Genomic DNA, 24169 nt, shown 5'->3' with positions numbered 1-24169 from the left:
CATGAGGCACTGTGAGCCATCAGCAGCAAACACAATCTGTAATGGCATGGCCTGGCATATCCCCCACACTACCAATACCATCAGGTAAGGGGAGCAACGAAGTTCAATGAAGAGTGCAGGAGGGAATGTCAGGAAGCAGCACCAGGGATACCTAAAAATGAGGTGTCAACCTGGTAAAGCTATGACACAGGACTACTTGCACATCAAACAGCTTAAGCAGCAAGTGATTGACAGAGCTAAGCATTTGGCTTCTGGCTGAAGCATTTGCAACAATCTTCAGCCAGAAGTGCCGAGTGGATGATCCATCTTGGCCTCCACCGGAGGGCATCAGCATCACAGATGCCAGTCTTCACCCAATTAGATTCACTCCATGTGATATCAAGAAATGGCTGAAGGCACTGGATACTGCAAAGGCTATGGGATCTAACAATATTCTGGCAATAGTACTGAAGACTTGTGCTCCAGAACTTGCCAAGCCCCTAGCCAAGCTGTTCCAGTACATTTACAATACTGGTATTTGCCAGGCAATGTGGAAAATTGCCCAGGTATGTCCTCTACACAAAAAGCAGGTTTAAATCCAACCTGGCCAAATACCGCCCCATCAGTATATTCCCAATCATCAGTAATGTAATGGATGAAGTCATCAAATGTGCTGTCAAGCAGCACTTGCTTAGCAATAACCTGCTCACTGACGCCCAGTTTGAGTTCTGCCAGGGCCACTCAGCTCCTGGCCTCATTACAGACTTGGTTCAAACATGGACAAAAGAGCTGAGCTCCCAAGGTGAGGTGAGAGTGACAGCCCTTAGCATCAAGGCCGCTTTTGACTGAGTGTGGCATCAAGGTGCCCAAGCAAACCTAGAGTTAGCAGGGGGAAAATTCTCCACAGGTTGGGGTCATACCTAGCACAAAGGAAAGTGGTTGTGGTTGTTTGAGGTCAGTCATCTCAGCTCCACGACATCACTGCAGGAGTTCCTCAGGGTAGTGTCCTCGGCCTAACCATCTTCAGCTGCTTCATCAATAACCTTCCTTCCACCATAAGGTCAGAAGTGGAGATGTTCGCTGATGATTGCACAATGTTCAGCACCATTCGTGATTCCTCAGGTACTGAAACAGTCCATGTCCATACGCAGTAAGACCTGGACAATATCCAGGCTTGAGAGGACAAGTGGCAAGTAACATTCGCGCCATACAAACATCAGGCAATAACCATCTCCAATAAGAGAGAATCTAACCATCACCCCTTGACATTCAATGGCATTACCATCACTGAATCCACCACTATCAACATCCTGGCGGTTACCATTGACCAGAAACTGAACTGGACTAGCCATATAAATACTGTGGTTACAACAGCAGGTCAGAGGCTAGGAATCCTGTGACAAGTAACTCACCTCCTGATTCCCCAAAGCCTGTCCACAATCCACAAGGCACAAGTCAGGAGTATGATGAAATAATCCTCATTTGCCTGGATGAATGCAGCTCGCACAACACTCAAGAAGCTTGACACTTTGTCCAGGACAAAGCAATTCGCTTGATTGGCACTCCTTCCACAAACATTCACTCCCTCCACCACTGACGCACAGTAGCAGCAATGTGTACCGTCTACAAGGTACACTGCAGGAATTCACCAAGGCTCCTTAGACAGCACCTTCCAAACCCAGACCCACTACCATCTAGAAGGACAAGGGCAACAGATAGATGGGAACACCGCCACCTGGAAGTTCCCCTCCAAGCCACTCACCACCCTGTCTTGGAAATATATTGCCGTTCCTTCACTGTCGCTGGTCAAAATCCTGGATATCCCTTCCTAACAGCACTGTGGGTGTTCCTACACCACATGAACGGCAATGGTTCAAGAAAGCAGTTCACCATCACTCCTCAAGGGCAACTAGGGATGGGCAACAAATGCTGGCCCAAATAGTGAAGCCCACATCCCATGAATGAATTTTTAAAAATTACTCAAAAGTGATACTTTCTAGTCAAGATATATATTTTAATAAAAACCCTTCATTAAAAATACCAGTATTCAGTATTTGTAATTAGAATATGTATTCTTAGCATTATGAATCAAATATGCTCTGGGCGATCGTAAATTCATGGTGAATTATGCAAACACCATCACATATCGAGATAGTTATTACTCATCACAGTTGCTAATCCACATTGAAAGTTCTGTGTATGGTGCATACATCCTGTAACTGTCATACTTACCTCCTGGATAACCTTTGTCATTATACACTTGTGACTCATCATAAACATTGCCATCAAAAGTTTATTAACATAAGGACTGAGTCATAAAAAAGGGCAGTCTTGGCAAGCTGGTTTCCCTTAACCTAGAGCCAAAAATTTACAGGCATTAACCAACTGCAAGCTTTGCACTCTATCAGCAATATTAGAAAACCTCAGAATGTGCTTACTTATATCGTTAGCACTTTGTAGCCTTAAAGCAACAGAACAAGTTACATAAAGTTCAATTGGATTTGTGATGCTACCACTGGGATATTGGGACACAGGGCAAGAATTAGCAGTTTAAATATAGTTTGCATTCGGGAAATAATCTACTGAAATAAACAACTACCATTGTAAAAGTGCATAAAAGTAAATTTGAGTGTAAGAATCATGTATATGAATGTCCAGTGATTCAACAACTGGGGCTGTTTCTAGCGCTTTCTTTTACCCTTTACACTCCAATCAAATTTTATTTTTACTTCTTTTCCATTTTATTTTTATATAATTTTACTACTGTTTCTAATTTTTAATATTTTCTCCTTATAACCTCCTTATGCTCCTTCTCATTATTGATTCAACTGTTTTAGTTTCTTAACCTGTTTATTTCTATTTTTTTTTTTTGAAACAATGGGTAGAATTTTGCCCTTGCATTGCAGGATCAGTGGGGGCTGTCAGGAAGCCGACCACTGTGCACAATTGACAGCGCACCGCAAGTTCACACTGCGTGAATCGCGAGAGGCAGCGCTGAGTGCTGCCTGTGTGGGCTGGGGGAGGAGCGCGAGCAGGCCTTGCCATGCACGCAAAAGAACGCTGAATAATCCCCTTGAGGCACGGAGCTGCCTTAGGGAGACTGAGAATATATTGAAAAAGTTATAAAACAATGGAAAAATTTAATAAAACATGTCTCCTCATGTGACTCGGTCACATGAGCAGGGACGTGTTGGTAATAAAGCTTTTATTTCATTTGTGTTTGCGTTTGGAAACTTGTGGATGAGGTGTCCAGAAAGATGCAAAGGCCGCTTGGCATTTTCACCTGCCTGTCAACCATTAGGTCGAATGGGCAGTGAAAAATTAAAGGACAATTGATAACTTAATGGCGTTAATTAGGCCTTTTAATTGTCAGTGGACATGCTGCCAGCTCCGGTGCACGCCACCAACTGACCTATCGTGCAACTGAGCGTTGATGTCGGCATGCTTGGCCGACATCAACGCGCGTCATTTCACACTCAGTTGGATCAGGCGCACGCCCACCCGCCGAACTAAAAATTCTGCCCAATGCATTCAAAAAAATATTGTTCTTTCAAAAGATGAGGGTGTCATTGGCAAAGCCAGTATCTGTTGCCCATCCCTAATTGCCATTGAACTGAGTGGCTTGCTAGGCCATTTCAGGGGCTAAGAGTCAACCACATTGATGTGGGCCTGGAGTCACATCTAGGCTGGACCAAGTAAGGACAGCAGATTTCCTTCCCTAAATGATACTTGTGAACCAGATGTGTTTTACAACAACTATGATAGTTGCATGGTCACCATTATTGAAACTAGTTTACAATTTCCAATTTTATTAAAGGTAAATTTCACTAGTTGCTATGGTGGGATTTGAACCTGCATCCCTAGAGCATTATCCATGGCCTTTAGGTTACTAACAATACCACTACACTTCCACCTCCCTCTAATGCTACAGTATTTAAATTTTATTTTGAATTCACTTTCTTCTCTTGTCAGTGCTTTCCTCCAATCCCATAGGTGGCTGTTCTCCCTCATTTTGTTATATTCAAGTCCCTCAGAAAGCTCAGTAAATGAGCATGGGAGCAGAACTCATCTGTGCTGAGCTTGAAATCCTCTTATCCTTTCATCAAGACCACCTACCTAGCTTGATTTGGTGAGCCCTAAATCTGATCAAATGTCCTAATTCATTTACTGTTGTCTACTCTGGTCTTTCCAATTTGTCATTTGATGAGATTATATAAATTGTAGAAATTATATGAATGATATTGACAATGTTGAGGCATCATATAGACGTTTGCAGAGAATGGTCAGTCCACACTCGATAATGGAATTCTGTGATGGAGAACACAAGCCAAGTCATAGGATTTCCATCAATCCTGGTAATCTTGGTACCTTCCCAAAGGAGACCATGCTGAACAAGTGGGAAGTACAAATGGCCATGTTTGTTCTCTTTCTGTTCTCAGTTCATTTGTAAGTCAGTGTGTTAAAGAGAGATAGGCTTTTAAGTTTTCTTTACGTATGTTTAATTTGTTTCAGGAAGTAATGGGAATTGAATGTTTATAAAGATTTTACAATAACATGAGAATAAAGGGGAAAACATTTTGGTTTTATTTCTGCATATAATAAATAATTGATTAAAAAGAATTAGCATAGGTCTGGTCATGCACTGTACCTCATTAGTGCGATTCCATTATCCTAAACACCTGAAGTGTGGAAATTTATGAATAAAATAATTTATAATTTAATGAAATTAAACAACTAATTATATGGAGTGCATAAGATGCAACCATTTAGACTGGTTTCAGATTAGCAGTAACTATGGAAACAACAGACAAACTGTATTGACAAGTAGTGTTTCTCGGGCTCTTGTCCTTCAAGATCAAAGGGTTCTAAATGAAGGTCAATGATTCATATCTTGGATATGGAATATATGCCTGTATGCTTGATGGCAGGACAAAGTTTCTTGAGTGCAGTAGAGCTTGAAACATGGAGTACAAGTTGAGACTAGAGTCCAATCTGAATGATGACTTGAAGTTCCACTACTGGGCTTGAGCACAAAACTCAAGATTGACTCTCCAGTGCAGTACTGAGGGAATGCTGCAATATTTACGCCATCATCTTTCGGATGAGATGTTAAACCAAGGCCTGATCTCCCTGCTCAAGTGGATGTAAAAGATCCCATAGCACTATTTCAAAGAGGAGGGTAGTTATCCCCAGTGTCCTGAGCAATATCTATCCCTCAATCCACATCACAAAAACAGATTATCTTGTCATTATCACACTGCAGTTTGTGGGAGTTATCTGTGTGCATATTGGCTGTTGTTTCCTACATCACAGCAGTGACTATACTTCAAAAATACCTCATTTGTCATAAAGCACTTTGAAACATCTGGTGCTCATGGAAAGTGCTTTACAAGTGCAAAGTGATTTTTTTTCTCTTTTAGTGATCTTACCTTTCTTTTACTGTGAGTTCTGGACAGCACAGTTTGCTGTTCTTATTAAGACCCATCTTTTAGTGCACAGCACAAACATCCTTACCTTCAAATCTCTCTCAACACAGAGAGCTGTAGTTGCCTGTCAAATGTTAGACTCACAAGTGCATATTAAAATGTTTATACATGAATGGATGTTAAATCCCTTCTTCTAATTATTTGTACATCTATTTTTGTCCCCTACTTGCTTCACTCCCTTTACTCTTCAGTGTCTTTCTAATTGTAGGTATATTTTGCCAATGCCGCTTTGTAAGTAGGTGATGTTAGCAAAACATTTCCTTCCCTTTCCATGGGCAGATACCCATATATCTCTCACCAAATGGTGTGTTCAGAAATAGGTTTTCACCATCTGGGCAATTCAAGATATTAAAACCTGCATTTCTGTGACTAACTGTGCAGGGTGAAATTCCAAAGTAACAGCAGATGAATGAGAGGACCCAGAAATTCCCATATAGGGTGGGATTTTCCTTGCCTGCGTGTTCGACAGTGTAAGCGGATAGCATGGCAAGAAGGCCAGAAATCATGTTTGTGATCATCCGCTCAGCCCGTTGATGGCGGGCTGCATTTCCAGGAACCCCATTATAATGATAATGCATATTATAAGGCCCACTCATCAGAATCATCCCCCCATGCTGGATCGTCTGCTCATATAGCGGGAAAACAAGTCGGAGCAGAACACGTCTTGACAACTGTGACATTCAGAAGTCGGGACTTACCACCAGGGCCTTGATCACATCGCGGACATCTGAGGAGCAGGTGATGCTGGAGCCCGATAGCAGCTGCAAGCTGGAGGAATGTCCATGGCATGCTGGGTGGATTCTCATGGACATGGCTCTGCTGTAAAGCTGCCCATGGAAGTTGGAAAGTCACCATTGAGGGTCTGCTCACAACAGATGATGGTCAAGGGGGTAAAGAGGAAGTTGCCACTGTGTTTGGGAGAGGAAAGAGGAAAAAGGAAAATGTACCGGGGGGAGGGGGGAGAAGGTCAAGGATTGACCGGGAGAGGAAGAAGTGTCAGGATGGGGTGAGGTTGGGAGGGGGGAAACAAAGGTGTCGAGGGATGAGGTTAGGAGGGAGGAAACAAAGTGTTGGGGGGCATGAGGTTTGGAGTGGGGGAATGAAAATGAATGAGGTTGGAGGGGAGGAGTAAAGGATGAGGAGGGGGTATCAGGGGAGAAGGCAGCAAATGGGGACATAGGTGTAAAGGGGACTGGAAGGTATAAGGAAAGTTCAGAGGGGGGAAAGGAGTGCGAAGAGGGCAGGGAGTCCAGGAGGAGGAAGGAGTGCGGAGAGTGTAGGGAGTCCTGTGACCAGAGTGGGGGTAGAGGACTCCATGGCAGGCCTCCACGGGATCCAAATGGCCAGGGGGCTACAGCCTTTTTGCCTTTTGGGGCCACCCTGTCTTCTTTGCAGCGGTCATGGGCTGGAAGCACCAAGAGGTGTGTGCATGGCTGCACTTTAACTGTGGTGCCTGGCGCAATGAAGCGGCGAGGTAATAGCGTGGAGGGTGAATGAGAGCGCAGCTGCCATTGAAACAGCGTGTTTCCCAGAAACACATAATTAATGAGGTGGGTTTAGGGCGATACGGCATGAGAAGCCGCCATTGCGGCCAGTGGGTAAAATGTCGTTTTTCCCACCCACTACTGCACGGTTTAAATCTGGGATGTTTCTACTCAGTATGGGATTGGAGTCACATGTCTGCCAGGTATGGGAGGGACTGTAGGCTCCCTTCTCTGAAGGACATTAGTACATTATAAGGATCTTTACGAAAATCTGGCAGTTTTCATGATTCTTTTCTGGCTGGTACCAAATTAATTGAAGTCAATTTCTCTAATATGCCATGGCAGGATTTGAACTTGTAACCACGTGGGTTACTGACCCAGCACCGTAACCATTACATTACTGTACCATCTTCAGCTTAAAGGTCAAATTGCAAGGGGGAGGAATGGCAACGTGGGAGCATACAAACCACTGCTCACTCTCACTTAAAACTATATTTAGGTTTGGAGAAACTGTACTCGAACAGCACTAACCATCTGAAAAATCCAGACCAAAAATTTCACTGAGGAAAAGTAAGGTTAGACATAGATGGTGTTTTGCGGTTAATGTTTGTCGGCATTGCTATCTTTATTTTGAGGTTTGGATAATCAAATTTTTTATCTATTTGATATCCTGAATGAAATACCTATTTAGTATACAGAATAGAATATGAATTTTACCAAAAATGATCAAATTGTCAGTATATTAGTACTTTAGAAAAAACACAGATTTAGTCTTTAAATTCCAAATATTGTGCTAGACTGAGAACTGCTGCAGCAAACTGACTGATACAAGAGTTGAAGGTTAACCGTGTCCTAATTTACTTTGTAGATAAAATGGCAGATAATTTGATTTATAAATGGATGTGCAAAATATAAAATAAATTGGCTCCTTTGATATCAGAATGTCTGAAGCATAATTGGATTTGACTGTTAGATTCTGTCAGACTTGGCTTGCAAGGCCAAATGCTGTTCTGCTCAGGTGTGTGTAAAGAGGTCCTCTGTATCAGTTCCTGAGGGGCACAGACATTTCTAGTTACACTTTTAAAAAAAAAACTAAATTATCATCATATGACAAATAAAAATCTAGATCAGGAAATGATACAAGCATTTCCTGTGTACAAAGAATTAGAAAGAGGGCTCGTGTTCTAAGCATTTTGTGTTGCCTGCTTTAATGTGAATTATTTGATTATATTACCTGCTCCTTTTTTCCCACTTACAGAATATTTCCACATAGCTAGTCTAAGATGAAATTGTGTGATTGACATTCTTACCTGGTTTCATGCAGCACAGCACCTTATTCAAGGGATCCTGACAGCAAGAGACAGAGAAGCAGGAAGCAGGTGGGTGGCACTCAAGATGCCAGCAAAAGATATACCATAGAAGTAGGAGGTAGAGCACTCACAGAGGAGACACCAGCGTCATGTGGAACAAAACAAATTAGTGAATATTGATATACATAATCAAATTGTGCAACAAATTAAATTGGGGGCATAAATGCAGAGATAGCAAACATGAAGAAACAAAAGTGAAAGAGAATAAATAAAAGCTGAACGTACAACAGACTGAAATGAAAGAGAAAGAAAGCAGCCAAATATAGATCTGGGAGTGATAGAGATGATTACAGCAAAGAAATGCACATGTTCTTAGGATATTATAATGTCAAGTATAAAACTTGCACTTCATTAGATTTATACATTGTGATCATTTATCATTTAATCAATCAGAAAATTCACATGGGGCAGACTAAAAGTTTTACAACTTCTACAAGTCTTATTAAAGGAAATTTTAAAAAATATTTTTGAAAAGTGACTACACCGACTGTTGCCTGGAATTGGTGATCCAGCTGAACTTTCTTGTTCTGTGTTGCCCTATTAGCAAGATTTCCTTCAGTTGCTTGGTTATATTAGAGGTAAATGCAAAAGGATGCAGTTTCTGTCAAAAGTACTCAGGAAATCTAATTTTGTCTGGGGAATTATTTTGTTATTATTTTGTTATAATATGAAGTGTGAGGGGTGCATTGATTATTAATTTGTTGCTCTCTTGTAATCAAATGAGAAAAAGGTTCTGTGGAAGATAGTTCCACTGTATTGTATGGCCAGGACTCAGGGATGTCACAATTTATAGCACATGCGACTTAAAAAATGCCAAAGCCATATACTGCTACCACAGAAGAAAAACCTTTTCTCATTTTTCAATTTGGCCAGTCTGAACTAGGCAATGGCACTTAGGATACAATTCTAGCATTGGAAAAAAATCCCATATAGTATCAAAGCTCTGCGTCATCTGATTGTTTCAATGGGCAGCACTTCCCCGTCAATGAGCGAGGGATGGGGCCCGCTCGCCGATGCGTAAAATGATGCGCAGTGACATCGGACGTGTGTTCTGACGTCACGGTGCATCATTTAGATTTGCAGTTCAATGGCCAGCCAAACTGTCAATGGCCACTTATGGCCTTTAAAAAAGTAATTAACCCAATTAATGGAAATGCCCGTCCAACCTTAAGGTTGGTGGCCAGGCGAAGAGCCCAGGCAGCCTTCAGAAAAAACATGAAACCTCATCCACGAGTGGGATGAGGTTTCATGAGGGATTTAAAATGTATACAACATTTTTAAATATAAGTAATTGACATGTCCCTGCTCATGTGACAATATCACACGAGGGGACATGTCAGCAATATTTTTTTCTCCCTTCAATAAAGTTTTCAAACTTGAGCCAAGCTCCCTGAGGCAGCACTTAGCCTCAGGAAGATCTGTGCGCTTTTTTGCGGGCAGACGGGTCAATTAAGGGCCGCCTACATAAAGTGGCAGCATGTCCATGAATGAGGACACCGATTGGAAATCCGCACCACCCCCCCACCCCCCACGGGGGGAAATTGCTGCCCAGTGAGTAGGAAGGACAGGAGTGGGGAGACCAAGGCACAATGTAGGCATCGGTGATAACCAATTCGGCTGATACAAAGACCGTAATCTTGCGTTCTGGCTGCTGATCAGCTTGGAGGCAGCAAGGGCATTTACCTAAGGAGTTGGTGGTGTACTGGAACCCTGCCACCTTCCCACCTCTGTCAGAATTATGTTCTGGGCAGGAAGGTCCATGGTCAATCTTCCTACGCCACTGCCAATTAGGGCCATTAAATAGCAAATTAATTACCACTTAAGGGCCTCATCCAACCGCTGCTGGTATTAACCCAGCTGAAAGCGGACCTGTCACCATACGTCTTGCACAACAGTCTGATCAAGGGATTGGACATTGGGAAGTGGGGGCTCACCAAGAGCCCTTGCTGCCAACGTCCCTGTACCCCTCTCCCCACCACCTCATCCCATGAAAACACCCTCCCCCATATTACTTACTCAAGACCTGGTTCAGTCCACAATCCTGGAACTCTGGCACCTGTTGTTCCGACAGCAGCCACAGCCAGCCCACTTGCGCTGTTGAGCACAAGAGCTGTCGGCTTCAGATTGGCTGGCAGCTCTTGGTCAGTGACATTGCCACCCCCGGGGTCTTGATTCCAGGGTAAGGCCCACCACTGATCTTGCCACTGCTTGATTGGCATGTGGTTCAGTGGACCTTCGCAGAAAGAGGCAGCAGGGGTCTCTCTCAGGCTCTCCAGCTAGCGGGCAAGACCCCCAACATCTCAACAAGATTCTGCCCAAAGTATCAAATATTTGGGAATAATATTTTGAACTAGGGGTTTATCATGAGGGCATGGGCAATAAAAATGCTCACCAAGCCAGCAACATCCCGTGAAAGAATAAAAAAAATTAGTGGTTGAGTAAGGAAACATATTTGTAAAAACAGCTGGCAAATTTAAAGGACAAGTTTATTTATTTGAGTCTTATCTGATTGTATCATCTTTTATTTGTGATAATAGTTTTTGAAAGATTATGGGTAGAATCTTACTTACCTTTGGCGGGCGCGGAGCCGATCACCGCCTGCTGTGCGCCACAATTTTACATGGACGGGCCAATTAAGGCCCATCCGGCGTAACGCGCAGCTGGTAGCGCTCAGTGCTACCTGTGCGGGCGGGAGGAGGAGGGGGAATCAGGGCCTGCGCACTTTCGCACTTGCACACAAAAGAGTGCAGCAATCTCCCTGAGGCAGCTCTGTGCCTCAGGGTGACCAAGTGGATAATAAGTTTTTTTAAAAAAATGAAGGAAAACTTATTTAAACATGTCCCCTCATGTGACAGTGTCACTTGAGCTGGGACATGTTTCTGAAGTTGACGAAAATTTATTTATTAATTTTATAAAACCTTCAGGAAACTTCATCCCACCCGTGGATGAGGCTTCCTGGAAAACGAGAAGGCCGCTTGGGCTCCGCACCTGCCCGTCCTCCTGAAGGTGGGACGGGCAGCGTTGTTAATAGGTTAAATTGCTTTCTTTATGGCCTTAACAGGCTGCTGACAGTTCTGCGGGCACACAGCCGCAATATCGAAATGACACGCAATGACATCGGGACACACGCCCGACGTCATCTCGTGTCATTTCACGCGTTGTTTTGTCGGGCCTGCCCCCGCACGCTGACGGCAATCTTCTGTCCTACGTCTGCTATGAGCATGATCAATACACAAGACAGATTTAGGAGTCACAAGGCTTCATCTGTATAAGCAAGGTTAACCGTGGGAAAAGCAAAATTAATAGAGTTTACTGTACAATGATTATTTGCAGATCATGGACAGAAATTTCCTCCCGTTTGGGGGGGGCGGGGGGGCGTTGTGCGGGGGCGGGCGCAAACCTGATCGGGGCCGCACCACCATTTAACCAATTAAGGCCTGCCCAGCATGACGTACGCCTGGAAGCGCTGAGCACTCCCTGCGCGGGGAGGGGGATTCCCTGAGTCAGGGCCTGCGTTTCTTCGCGGATGCACGTGAAAGAACGCAGACATCTTCCTGAGGCACAGAGATGCCTCAGGGAGGTCAGTTTAAGGTTTAAAAATTTAAATAGAGAAAAGGAAATACTTTAGGCCATGTCCCCTCATGTGACAGTGACATACATGAGCTGGGACATATTCATGAAGTTTCGGTTCCACAAAAAACAGGCCATTGACAGTTCAGTGGGCGCGCAGCCAAGTCAACTGCACGCCCGCCGAACTGAAAATCTAAATGACGCTCGGTGACGTTGGGACGCCCACCCGACATCACCATGCGTCATTTTACACATCGGCGAGCGGACCCGAAAATTCATCCCCATGAATAAATGCTTATTCTAGGGTCAGGAATTTTTAGCTGATACCCACCATCACATTCACATTAATTTAAATTAAAAAATAAATAGGTGTCCTTTCCATGGGCCAGGGTTTCCTGGTCTGCAAGCGGAGGGCAGGGCCCGCTCGCCGATGCATTAAATGACGCAGGATGATGTCGGGTGGAACTCCCGATGTCACCCCGCTCCATTTAAATTTTCAGGAACGTGGGGGCTCAGCAGAATCAGCTGTGCACCCGCCAACCTGTCAATGGCCAATTGAGGTCATTGACAGAGTCATTAAAGTAATTAATGGACCTGCCCGTCCAACCTTAAGGTCGGCAGGCAGGCCAGGAGCCCTGGTGTGAATTAGAAAAAGCATGAAACCTTATCATGGGAAGGGTGAGGTTTCATGTAGGTTTTAAAAAAATTTAAAACTGTATTTACAAGTGATGGACATGTCCCAACTCATGTGATAGTGTCACATGAGGAGACATGTCAGAGAAATTTTTTTTTCTATATTTCAGATTTTTTATTATAGAGCCAATCTCCCTGAGGAAGCACTTACCCTCAGAGAGATGAGTGCGCTCTTTCATGTGCATGCGTGAAAGAGCGCACTCTCGGCTTAGGGAATCCCACCCCCACTCACCCACTCCACCTGCACAGGGAGTGCATAGCGCTTCCGTGCGGCGTCATGCTGGGTGGGCCTTAATTAGCCCGCCCACGTAAAATGGCAGTGCATCCCCAACTGGGGGCACTGATCGGAGGCGTGCCCGCTCTTAAATGTCCCCCCCCCCACAACGAAGGGGAAAATTCTGCCCATTAGATCACCTTTCTCTATAGTATAATATAAAAACTAATGTTTCAGATTATGACATGGCAAGTTCCCCTTTTAAGAACTGCCTCTTTTTTAAGGTATTTTAAACTCCATTCATTTCCTTGGTTAGGGAATGTGGTGATACAAAGTTACGAAGAAACTGTAATTGAAAAATGTCATAAAACATAGCCTTGTGAATGTGTGTACAGTACCTTCTGCACCAGTACTTAAATCCTGTTTGCACATATTGCTAGTGAACAGCAAAAATGCTACAACTGCTAAAATGAAGCACAGAAACATGGACTAAAATTTTCTGCTACGGATCTCTGCGCTGAGATTTTACAAATCTTCAAAATAAATGCAACCACCCCAGTATGATGCCAGTGCACAAAAGACAGTCTGAATTATCCCAATACAGAAGATGTAGACTTTTGCTATTAGAGGGATATAATGGTGTGAATTTTGTTCAACAGCTAGGGCTCTTTTGACAATTTTTAAACTCTGTAATGCCAGCAGCTGCTGCACTGTAACAGTAACAGAGGATGAGCAACTGTTGAGTTCAGGGATGTCACCCTGATGCTAATGTCAAAAGAGTCCCAAGAAGAATAGGTGCTACTTATTATGAGGATCATATAGGAAGAGCCTAGTTACTGGCCACAGATTTTACAGTATTTTTCCCCCAGTTAACTAGTAAGCATACTGTGCAATTAGGTTCACAGTATCTAGGAAAATATTACATGCATAAAATTGCACATGCCTGCACTGTTCTGTCAGAATATACTTGTATTCACCACTTCTTATTTTATGGATGTAAAGTGTTCATTCCACTATAATTTTGCCTTTCTGGTGCATACAGAATCAAGAGTAAAGGAAAGGGAAAGGGAATTTGATGAGCATTTAAAAGGAGAAAATTTGCAGGGAAATAGGGAAATAGTGAGGTTAACTGGATTGTTCTTTGAAAGAGTCGAGATAGGATCAATGGGCCAAATGCCCCCTCCTGTGTATTATTCTATGATTTAATTTGTGTCCATTGGCCAAATACAATAAGGACCAACTGACATGCCTTAGTAACATGCAAGTAAAATACACTCGCCACTCAAGTGCCAGGCAATGATCAAATCCAACAAGAGAGGATCTAGCCATCTCCCCTTGATGTTCTACAGCATTACCATCACTGAATCCCCCAGGATTGATCAGAATCCCCCATTGATCAGAAACTTAATTGAACCAGTGATACAAATGCTGTGCTTCAAAAGCAAGTCAGAGGCTTGGAATTCTGCGGCAAGTAATTCACCTCCTGACTCCCCAAAGCCTGTCCACTGTCTACAAGGCACAAATTAGGAGTGTGATGAAATATTCTCCACTAGCCTGGAGCTCCAACAACACTCAAGAAGATCATCCAGGATAAAGCAGCCCACTTGGTCAGCACCCTAAACAGCACCTCAAACTCCTTCCACCACTAGCGCACATTGGCAGCAGTGTGCACCTTCCGAAAGATGCACTGCAGCAACTCACTAAAGTTCCTTCAATAGCACCTTCCAAATCCATGACCTTTACCACCTAGGAGGACAAGGGCAACACTGACAGGTTCCAGGAAGAGGGAATATGGCCAAGTCTCTCCTAGCCCTCAAAGCAATTTTCTTTCAACTCAGGGGATGTCCACCCACTTGCAGCGAGAACATCTGCCTCATGAATTGCCAGGCCATGATCTATGCTTTGGTAGGTGGAGCCCTGTAAGTGAGCTCACTCTGGAACCTGAGAGCCCACTTCAGAACAAGAGCGATGTGAGAGAGGACTTGAAACCTTCACCGCCATCTAATGATGCAAACACTGCTGTGACTGAGAGATGGACATGTCTAGGGATCTCCTGCTCCCGTGCATATTTTTCTTCTGCCACTACCAATGAGGAGACGCTGCTAGAATATCAATGCTGATGAGCTGCCCTCATTCAATGATGTTCTTTGAGGAAGAAGGGTTAGAAACGCTTACATCACACACTTCCAATAAAGATTTAAACACATCTCCCTGACATCACACAAGGGGTGCAGATACTACTTCAACTGAGGTTGGCATCACAGGAATGTGAATCTCACAGTGGGACACTATCACTGAGTGGGAGGAAGGCTAAATCTCAAAATAAGAGGACTCCAAAATACAAAATCACAATGGGTTCATTTGACAAGAACATTCACATAACCATCAAACATATTCACAAAAGTGCAATTTATTTACATGTACAGCACACCTGTGACCCAAAAGTGACATAAATTTTTCTTAACTTTACTAACTCTAGCACTAAGCCTGGGTGCAGCCCTGACATCCACAGCAGGGATGGAGGCAGCCTGCTAACTGCTGCGTCCTGATGTCTGTGATAACCTTGGCGACGTCCTCTGGTGGTCCTTGGCCTGGAGGGCCCCAGCCTGATAAGGGTCACCTGCTTAGGGACAGCAGCACCCTTGGAGTAGCTCGAGTGGATGAGGTCACAGGCAGAGTGAGCAGCTGCACATGCTTGGAGTATCCTGAGAGGAAGTCCCCGGAGTGTCCGGCTGACGCTCATCCTCCCTGTGGGTGCCTGAGGGGCCTCGCCCTGACTCCTGCAGGAGGTGGTGCACTTGGAGTGGGGTCAAGGTGCCTTGTTCCAGTATCACCTACACCTTGATGCTGTCCACCAGGGTGTGTGGCCATTGGGAGCAGGGCTGGGCGCAAATCCAGCAAGGCCTGCTGGACCAAGGTCTCCATGTAGTTGCCAACCTTCCCATGGGTGACCTTGAGGCGCTCGTTTGTCACAGTCATGACATCAGGCAGAACACAGATGGACTCCTCCACCGTTCACTTGAGTCTGCTGAATGACTGTAAATCCTTGCCTGACATTCCGCCGCCTGTCGTTGCATCTCCAGCATTGAGGTGGCGGCGGCTTCCAGTGGCTCCTCATCTGGCTTGGACTGAGCAGGTGGCTGGTCTCCAGCAGCCCTCCAAGTGCTGGAGACCTGGGCTGTCCCTGCTTCCAACTGCTGCGGGGATGTGGGAGTGAGGTGTTCTCCAGAAAGTGAGTCCGAGGCTAATCTACAGCCCCACCGATATGTGAGTCTCCGAGCTGATGGAGAGTGCGTGTGAGTGCCATGTCAGTCCTTCCGGAGCTTCCTCTTTGGATGTAGTCTGGGGGCTCGGACTGGTGCTCACCTGGCTTGGGGGCCTTGATCTGATAGTGCCTAGAAAATAGAGTTTCAGCTAGTGAGCATGAGCTATATAAGACTGCATGTGACTCACTGTGATTGTCACGATTTGATGAAGTGATGGAGCCGTGATCTGTACTCGGTTGATAGGAGAGGCTGATCCCCCCTTCCCCACAGGAGCGATCCCTGTCCTCCCCAGCCAGTTCGGCTGCAGCCTCCTCAAACTCAGTGAGGGCGATGATGTCGGCTGTCCCCCCCCCAGGTCTGCGCTCTCTTGCACCTGTTGTGTGCCGGCTTAGCTTGTATGAAGAAGAAAGAAAGGCATGTGATGAGAAGGGATGGAGCAGAGGTTGGGTGAGATGCATGTCCCCTGTGTGTGTTGAGCTCTCCCCAGAAGGGCCAGAGGATGGAGTGTGAGCAACATGATAGATGGGATGGTGGTGATGTGAAATTCTTGGTGAGGGAACGAGTATGTGTCCCCCGCTAAAGGTTGTGTGAGATCCCAGGAGAAAGTAGCCATTTGAGCGCATGATGTCATGATGAGAGTTTGATATTGGAGGGAGTTGAAGGACGACTTACCCTGGTGAAGAGGATAAGGTCATTCATCCTCTTCCTGCACTGGGTGGCACTTCAGGCGTGGATGCCAGTCATGCTTACCTGCTCCGCAACAGTGTCCTAGGCTGGAAAGGTGAGGTTGCTGCACTTCCTGCAGCCATCCCTGCAATAGAGCACTTGCATGTGCGCCTGCACTCCTCTAATTGAGACCTGGAGGGCCTGGTGCATGAAACAGTGTGCTGCCTTCTTCTTCAGGCTCTCCGCCTTCCTCTTCTGGCTGCCAGACATCTCTGGTGGGCTGGAGAGAGTGAGATTGTGTGTTGGGTTGGCCTTCAAAAATGGGGCCTGGACTTGCGAACCCACCAACTTATGACAGCTGCACAAATCAACCCCCTGACCCGCCAGGTGATTTGGGCCAATGCCCACTTTGCACAATTGGGCACGAGTTCCCTCCATTCCAGTCAGCGGGGTGGGTGCTGCTGAAACTTAGTCTCATTTATGGAAAATTCCTCCCTACATAACTTATCGTATAATACCATCTCAGTTACTTCATTACAGATGGCATTGTATTAATTCATTTGCAGCATTACTGACTGCACTGCACCATTACAGTTACACCATTACAAACTGCTGTACCATTACAGTTACAGCATTCAAGACCCCTCTACGCTATTACTCCGTTAAAACATTACAAGCTACACTATGCTATTGCAATCACACCTTTAGAGGTGGCATTGTACCATTACAGTTCCATTACAGATTGCACTTACAATTACAGTTACCCCATCACAGCTGGGTTTTTTTTATTATCATTATAGTTACAGCATTAAGGACTGCTCTATACCATTAGTTGTATTACAAACTGCATTGCACCACTACAGTTACACCATTACAGAATGCACTATCTCAACAACATTGGGCTGGGTATTGTACAGGTCTTGCTGCATTTGGGCATGGACTGCTTTGGTATCTGAGGAGTGGTCAATGGTGCTGAACAATGTGCAATCAGCAGCAAACATCCCCACTTCTGACCTTATGATGGAAGGAAGGTCATTAATGAAGCAGCTGAAGATGGTTGAGCTGAGAACACAGCCTCAGAGTAAAGGGAAGACCTTTTAGACAGAAATGAGGAGAAACTTCTTTAGCCTGAGAGAGGTGAATCTATGGAATTCATTGCCACAGAAGGCTGTGGAGGCCAGGTCATTGAGTGTATTTAAGACTGAGATAGATAGGTTCTTGATTGGTAAGAGGATCAAAGATTACGGGGAGAAGGCAGGAGAATGTGGTTGAGAAACTTATCAGCCATGATTGCATGGCGGAGCAGACTCGATGGGCTGAATGGCCTAATTTCTGCTCCTATGTCTTATGGTCTTATGGACTATACAAATGGCCAAAGCAGCGCTGGCAAACTATGTACGAGAACATCTGGACCAATAGGCAAATGAGCATGTCCTGGCTGATGGATGTTTGAGATAGTGATTTGACACCTTGAGACATCTACTGACATCTGATTATGACTGACTGTATTATGCAATTACTGCCAGCAATGTACTGAAACAAACTTGATTGCACAATGTATATTGTGCTTTTTCTGATCATGTCATTTGCAACTTAAATGTTGTTTTCGATATCAGAATAAGTGTAATGCCATCAATATCAACTTGTATAACTAGGACATTTTTAGGGATGCGTTCATAGCAGAATTGAAGATCTGAGTGGTCATCTCTGTATAAAAAGCAATGAAAAATACTTCAGTTTTAAGTAAATCCATCTTATTTCTGTTGCTTGGCTGCCAAAGACCAAAAACTAAGCACTGTGATATATAACAGAGAAAGTTAATTTGTGATATTTAAGTTAATGAGGTAAAAGTAGTTATAATTTTGTACCATTAATCTAGCTTGTGTTTAAATAACTGACTCAATGGGCAGTATTTAATGCAGGTGACTGGGTTCTCACCCAGCAGCTTGAGAGCAGGCGAGAGCCCCACTTCCCCTCCTTTGGGGAAGGCCCACTGGTACTGTGCACCTCTTATGTGGACAGTGGTGGGTCTTCCCAGGGATTAAGGACCCAGGGGACAGAAATCCCATTTCCCCAAGAGTTGCCAACCAAACAGAGGCCAGCAGCTGTTCACTGCAGGCAGCATCAATGGGAGCCGTGGCAGCTGCCAGCAATGCACCCATGGAAAGGCCCAGGATTGCAGAGAGACCACAGGCCACAGGTGAGCGAGGGCTGGAAGGCGGTCGTGGAGTGGGTTCACGGGAGGGACAGGAGTCAGCAGCAAGGGCAGGATGTAGCCTCTCAGAAGGACATTCCTTCCTGACGCCAGGTCCTTCGATTAGACACTTAATGCCTTTGAACGAGGGACCCTCCATGGGAACCTGGAAGCTTCCTCCATATTGACTGCCCCACCCACCACTAGTTGAATACCAGCGGAAGTGGGATGAGGCCCTTAAGTGGGCAGTTAACGGCCTCAATTGGCGGTGTGGCGTGAAGGCTATCCATGAGCCTTCCTGCCCCAGACTTAATTAGGGCAGAAGTGGGAAGGCAGCGACATCCCGACCTATCATTCTCCCATCCTAATAAATGCCCCCCATCTCCAAAATCACTTTGGGGGAGGGTATTAAATTCTACCTAATAACTCTGCACCGTTGACCCATACTTTTCATTTAACTAGTATATCAGTTATTTTTCAATGGTCCATTTTTGAACATCACAGGAATATGAGTCATCACCTCAGGGGGAAGAGGTGGCGTAGTGGTATTGTCACTAGACTAGTGATCCAGAGACCCAGGGTGATGCTCTGGAATCCCACCACGGCAGATGCTGGAACTCGAATTCAATAAAAATCTGGAATTACAAGTTTAATGATAACCATGAAATCATTGGCAACTGTTGTAATCATCCATGTGGTTCATTAATGCCCTTTAGGGAAGGAAATCTACCGCCCCTTACATGATCTGGTCTGGCCTACATGTGACTCTGGATCTTGACTCTTAAATACCCTCTGAAATGGTGCAACAAGCCACTCAGTTCTATCAAACCTCTTAAAAAGTCAGTAAGGAATGAAACCAGACAGACCTCCGGCATCAACCAAGCACCAGAAAACCAAGCCCTGTCGACCCTGCAAAGCCCTCCTCACCAACATCTGGGGGTTTGTGCCAAAATAGGGAGAGCTGTCTCACAGGTTAGGCAAGCAACAAGTCTCATGGCATCAGGTCAAATGTGGGCAAGGAAACCCCCTGCTGATTACCACGTACTACTGCACACCCGCCTCCAACCTACCCCTGCCCACCCACCCCCCAACCTCTCACTTGATGAATCAGTGCTACTCCACGTTGAACATGGCTTGGAGGAAGCACTGAGGGTGGCAAGGGCACAGAATGTAATCTGGGTGGGGGACTTCAATGTCTATCACTGAGTGGTTCAGCAGCACCACTACACACTGAGCTGGCTGAGTCCTGAAGGACATAGCTGCTAGATTGGGTCTGGGGGCAGGTGATGAGGGAACTAACAAAAAGGAAAAACATACTTGACCTCATCCTCACCAACCTGCCTTCCACAGATGCATCTGTCCATGACAGTATCTGTAGGAGTGACCGTACCGCACAGTCATTGTGGAGATGAAGTCCCGCCTTACATTGAGGGTCCTCTCCATCGTGTTGTGTAGCACTACCACCGTGCTAAATGGGATAGATTTTGAACAGATCTAGCAACTCAAGACTGGGCAACCATGAGGCACCATGGGCCATCAGCAGCAGAACTGTACTTAACCATAACCTGTAGCTTCATGGTCCGGCATATTCCCCCATTCTACCGTGACCACCAAGCCAGGGAATCAAACCTGTTCAATGAAGAGTGCAGGAGGGCATGCCAGGAACAGCACTAGGCATACCTAAAAATGAGGTGTCAACCTGGTGAAGCTACAACATAGGATGACTTGCGCAACAAACAACATAAGCGACAGACAGAGCTAAATGATCCGACAACCAATGGATCAGATTTAAACTCTGCAGTCCTGCCACATCCAGTCGTGAATGGTGCTGGAAAATTAAACAACTCACTGGAACAGGCAGCTCCACAAATATCCCCATCTTCAGTGATGGGGGAGCCCAGCACAGCAGTGCAAAAGATAAGGCTGAAGCATTTGTAATAATCTTCAGCCAGAACTACTAAGTGGATGATCCATCTCGACCTCGTCTGGAGGTCCCCAGCATCACAGATGCCAGCCTTCAGCCAATTCAATTAATTCCACATGATATCAAGAAACGGCTGAAGGCAATGAATACTGCAAAGGCTATGGGACCTGACAATATTCCGGTAATAGTGCTGAAGACTTATGCTCCAGAATTTGCCGCGCCCCTATCCAAGTTGTTCCAATACAGCTACAACACTGGTATCTACCAGGCAATGTGGAAAATGTCCAGATGTGTCCTGCACACAAAAAACAGGACAAATCCAACCTGGCCAATTACCGCCCATCAGTCTACTCTCGATCATCAGTAAAGTAACGGAAGGGGTCATCAACAGTGCTATCAAGCAGCACTAACTTAACAATGACCTGCTCGCTGACGCTCAGTTTGGGTTCCGTCAGGGCCAATGAGCTCCTGACCTCAATACAGCCTTGGTTCAAACATGGACAAAAGAGCTGAACTCCAGAGGTGAGGTGAGAGTGAATACCGTTGACATCAAGGCAGCATTTGACCAAGCGTGGTATCAAGGTGCCCTAGCAAAACTGGAGTCAATCGGAATCAGGGGGATAACTCTCTGCTGGTTGGAGTCATGCCTAGCACAAAGGAAGATGGTTGTGGTCATTGGAGGTCAATCACCTCAGTTCCAGGACATCACTGCAGGAGTTCCTCAGGGTAGTATCCTAGACCCAACCATCGTCATCTGCTTCATCAAAATGTCAAGAGTGGGAATGTTTGCTGATGGTTACACAATGTTCAACACCATTCGCGACTCCTCAGATACTGAAGCAATCCATGTCTAAATGCTGCAAGACCTGAACAATATCCAGGCTTGGGCTGACAAGTGGCCAGTGACATTCACGCCACACAAGTGCCAGGCAATGACCATATCCAACAAGGGAAAATCGAACCATCTCCCCTTGACCTTCAATGGCATTACCATCACTGAATCCCCCACTATCAACATCTTGGGGGTTATCATTGACCAGAAAATGAACTAGACTAGCCAAATAAATACTGTGGCTACATGAGCAGGTCAGAAGTTAGGAACCCTGCAGCAAGTAACTCACCTTCTGACTCCCCAAAACCTGTCCACCATCTACAAGGCACAAGTCAGGGGTGTGATGGAATACTCTCCACTTGCCTGGATGAGTGCAGCTCCCACAACATTCAAAAAGCTTGACACTGTCCAGGACAAAACAGCCCGCTTGATTGGCACCCCATCCACAAACATTCACCCCCTCCACCACCGACACCCAGTAGCAGCAGTGTGTACCATCTGCAAGATTCACTGCAGGAACTCACCAAGGCTCCTTCGACAGCACCGCCCAAACCCACAACCACTACCATCTAGAAGGACGAGGGCAGCAGATAGATGGGAACTCCACCGCCTGAAAGTTCCCCTCCAAGCCACTCACCATCCTAACTTGGAAATATATCACTGTTCCTTCATTATCGCTGAGTCAAAATCCCGGAACTCCTTTCCTAACAGCACTGTGTGTGTACACCCCATCGACTGCAGTGGTTCAAAAATGCAGCTCACCACCACCTTCTCAAGGGCAATTATGGATGGGCAATAAATGCTGTCCCAGCCAGCAAAGCCCACATCCCATGAATGAATAAAAAAAAACTGCCAGTGGTTTAAAAGGTAGTGGTAGAAGGTAAGAGGTATTGGGCCGATGTTCAGTATCACCATGGCACATAGGGACGCCACTGAATATGCACAAATGGACACATCTGCTGCTTTTCTCAATGAATCTTAAATAGCCATTAAAGGATAGTCTGAATGCTACAAGTGTGCAGAGGTGATTGGAAACTAGCACACACTATAGGCTGCCAACCTTCAACAATTTCCTCTGAACACTTCATCCAAAAAATATTTATATCCTCAAGAATCAGTGTGGCTCTAGACCATTAGCAGATGTTCAGGTCATCTGCCTTGAGAATTTTTTTTTTAAACGGGATTTGTTACCATCACACTTTGGAGATTTAAGGGTCAGCCCATGGACTGGAACAGATAAAGAAACTGAGGAGGTCTCAAACAAATTTCTGATACATTTTGGGAAGTTCATCAGGTCCCTGCCATCAGTAGTAATACAAAAGGCTGCAATGAATTGTGGTGTTTTAATATCAGGAGAGAAAGTGAGGTATAAGCTGATCAAAATTGCAGATCATCGTATCACCGATAGATTGATTACTGAGTACTGCCACTGATACTCATGTGACAGATTCATATTACACATACCAGGAAAAATACAGCAACTTATTCACTTTTAGTACTGCTTAACTTGGGCACATCTTGGTGTCAAATTCCATCCATGCAAGACTTCAACTTGATATGATATACACAAACCTGAGCAAAGGTGATAGTTCATGTGACAAATACAGGCATTAATTCACATTCTGCCTCAGAGGGCGCTTCAGTTGCTTAAGCTGAAACCATGAAACCATGGTTGATTGTTGTAAAAACCCATCTGGTTCCACTAATTTCCTTTAGGGAAGGAAATCTGATGTGCTTAGCTGGTCTGACCTACCTGCGACTTCAGACTCACAGCAATGTGGTTGACTCTGAACTGGCCTAGCAAGCCACTCAGTTCTCAAGGCCCAGCCAATGGCGCATGCCATGAACTAAAAAAAAACTCATTCATTCCCACACAAACTGAACAGGACTCTAGTACAAATCAACATATAAATGCAATTTACTTATACAGTACCACCTGGGTACAAGTGAGTGTCATTGCTCTTTCACATTAATAAAAGAACCATTATTTCAAACACTTATGTGAGTTACATTATCAGTTGCGCTTAAATAGCCACTGCAATGTTCCATGGAGCACTAGCAGAATTTTATTTAAAAATTGATTCCACACATGATACAAAGGACAGCTGGTGATTACTCATCAAATATTCTCCATGTCCATTCAGGTCCACAAAGAACATAAGGGTAATAACAATTGCAGGAAATCTGAAACAGTCATACAAAACAACATAGAAAATGTTGGAAATATACAGATGGTCCAACAGCATAAGGAGGTTAACATTTTGAGTTGAGATGCTGTAGGGAAGAACTGTAGGTTTTTCTAGATTGATGAGGTAAGACAGAGTGAATGACCTTCCTTTTTCATACTAGTCTTGTAAAATTGACTCTCTTCTCTGATTCCATGAAAATGGCTCTTCTTCAGAAGCATCCATGTGCAGGACTCAATTCAAAACCTTAATTTTCAGATGCTGATGGTATGGCTATGCATTTGATGCTTCATATAAATTTCAAG

General features: G+C 44.9%; 1 protein-coding gene across 4 annotated transcripts in view; it reads right to left on the bottom strand.

Moving 5' to 3' along the window:
- Positions 1-24169, bottom strand: part of si:dkey-97m3.1 (fatty acyl-CoA reductase 1) — a 217917-nt gene that overhangs the window by 157006 nt on the left and 36742 nt on the right. Inside the window, exon 1 of one of the 4 annotated variants that reach the window (XM_041216375.1) lies at positions 8260-8413. The exons of the other annotated variants lie outside the window; for them this stretch is intronic. The gene's annotated coding sequence lies outside the window, so the exon portion shown is untranslated. Of the gene's footprint in view, positions 1-8259; positions 8414-24169 lie in introns of those variants that run through there. 4 annotated transcript variants of the gene reach the window in all.

The sequence above is a fragment of the Carcharodon carcharias genome, chromosome 21, assembly GCF_017639515.1.
Source record: "Carcharodon carcharias isolate sCarCar2 chromosome 21, sCarCar2.pri, whole genome shotgun sequence".
NCBI lineage: Eukaryota > Metazoa > Chordata > Chondrichthyes > Lamniformes > Lamnidae > Carcharodon > Carcharodon carcharias.
The sequence above is the reverse complement of the archived record's forward strand: the minus strand, read 5'-3'. Positions and strand labels throughout refer to the sequence as shown.